The sequence below is a fragment of the Anopheles coluzzii genome, assembly GCF_943734685.1.
Source record: "Anopheles coluzzii chromosome X unlocalized genomic scaffold, AcolN3 X_unloc_50, whole genome shotgun sequence".
Classification (NCBI taxonomy): domain Eukaryota; kingdom Metazoa; phylum Arthropoda; class Insecta; order Diptera; family Culicidae; genus Anopheles; species Anopheles coluzzii.
Window position 1 is genome coordinate 42,501 of NW_026054481.1, and position 2,406 is coordinate 44,906.

Here is a 2,406-nt window from a genome sequence, read left to right on the forward strand (position 1 = left end):
CCCGTTGCCGCTTTCGTATGTCCGATTGAACTCCACCACTCGCTACCTTTTCGTCGTGGCAGCGGATATCTTCCTGCATGAGGAGGACTAACGGGGTGGTGTTGGCAACAACGCAAGCGGCATCATAAGAAACGGTCTGGAAGGCGCTGGCGACTCGGAGAGCCCCCGGTCGATGCGCCCTTTGGACCGATTTGCGATGGGTCTCCTTGTCGAGCACCCATCGCCCCCAGGTGGCAACTCCGTATCGGATGATACTGTTGCCGACGTTTACGAGCTGTCTCCTACTGCGGCTCTTAGGACCACGCTTATTCGGCATCAGGCAGGTCAAGGCATTCGTAATCCGTGAAGCCTTATTGACCACCCTCTCCAGATGCCGGCTGTGGTGCTGTTTGCGGCAGAGGTCCACTCCCAGGTACTTCAGCGTTTCCGTGGATTGGATCGAGTGACCGCCCGCTTGAAGCTCTGCGAGCTGCGGGACATGATGGGTACAAAAGATCATGAACCCGGTCTTTTGGTGGGCAAGTTCCAAACCGACTCCTTGCAGCCACCGCTCGATCCTCTCCAGGTTAGCCGTTGCTAATGCGCTGACCTGTTCCGTGGTCCTTCCCAAAAATGTGAAGGCCACGTCGTCAGCAAACCCGATGATGTCCGCTCGTAGTCCTTCGAGCGGCAAGCGGAGTAGGTCGTCGTACATGACGTTCCAAAGTGTTGGTCCTAGAACCGAACCCTGAGGAACGCCAGCAGATACAGTCCTCGACACTATTCCTTCATCCGTATCGTAGTGGAGCGTTCGGCCAATGAAATAGTTCCGCAGCAACGCCTGCAAATAAGGCGGAGTGTTTTTACGCTGCAGAGCTTGGCCGATCGCTGTCCAGTTTGCCGAGTTAAAGGCATTCCGGACGTCCACCGTTACCACCGCACAGAGACGATCCCCCTTTCGCTTTTTGTCTAGAGCGACTTTACCATTGTCCATCACCCGAGTGATGGCATCAACGGTTGAACGCCCTTTACGGAAACCGTACTGGGCGTCCGAAGTCCCCCGGTCGACTCCAGATGGGTTGTCAGCCTCCGCTGAATCAACCGCTCTAAAATTTTCCCCAGCACACTCAGCAAACAAATTGGCCGGTATGACGAGGGCTCCCCCAGGTGGTTTTCCCGACTTGGTAAGCAGCACCAGTTGTTGCCGCTTCCATGCGTCGGGAAAAGTGCCTGCCTCCAGTAGCTGCTTGTAGCTTTTGGCAAAAACTTCCGGAAAAGCCAGAATTGCCGCAGCTGCAGCCATATTTGGAATATTGTCGTCCCCCGGAGCTTTCTTGGGGTTGAGTGAGCGGGCAATTTCCTTCAACTCTTCCGCCAACTCCTCCTCCGAGACCGGATCCTGTGGATCCTCACCTACTTCCGTCTCGGGCCACTCCATCGGGGGACGATCGGGAAAGAGCTCATTCACGATGAACTGGAGCTTGTTGGCATCCCGTTCCATCGGAACCCGAGCTCCTTCCCACTGCTGCTTGCGGATTTTGGTAAGCAGGGGCCAAAGCCGTGCGGTTCCAATTGTTCCGGCAGATCCTGCTGTGTTGGTCCTTGCTGAGCTTGATGACCCGTTCCAGGGCCGCGCGTGCGTCCGACTTCATTTGACGCCTTCCTCGCGCTGCTCCTCGGTCCGGGCCCGGTTGAACCGCCGTTTCATTCCATGAAAATGGCTGCGCAACCGATCAATCTCGGACGTCCACCAATAAACTGGCCGCCGGCCCTGTCGCCTTGGGGGGTTGCCTAGGCATTGCCATCACAGGCCACCGTAATGGCTTGGGGTCTGCTCCTCTGGCGTAGCAACATGCCCAAAAATGTCCTGGTCCCTCAAGATTTCAACGAACAAATCCTTGTCGAAGAATCTTGTGGACCACCTTCCCCCATTCGCTGCTGAGTGTACCTCGTTGTTGGCGCGCTGTCTCGGAACCCTGCCGACCACAAACTTGATAGTATTGTGGTCACTTGGGGTTTCGTCACACACGCGCCAATTGTTGTCCCCTACCAAGGAGGGGCTGCAAAAGGATACGTCCACGATGGAGTTGCGACCATTTGCCCCAATCCAAGTGCTCTGGTTGCCCTGGTTCAGGAGAACCAATCCCAGAGCAGCCGCCGCATCCATCACAACTCCCCCCCCTAGATACCCTTTCCCCGTCGTTTGGCCTCCGCTCCATCCCCCATGCACCTGACCAGGCGTTTACATCACCCCCGATCACGGTGTCCCGATTCCGTGGAAGTACAGGACACGATTTCGGTCCATTTGGCGTTTGTACTCCTCGACAGTCAAATCGGAACCCACGGGTGGTAGGTAGACAGAACAAAAAACGATTCCCCGCATCTCGACCACAACGAAGTCCTCGCGTTGGTTGTCAATGATGCGCT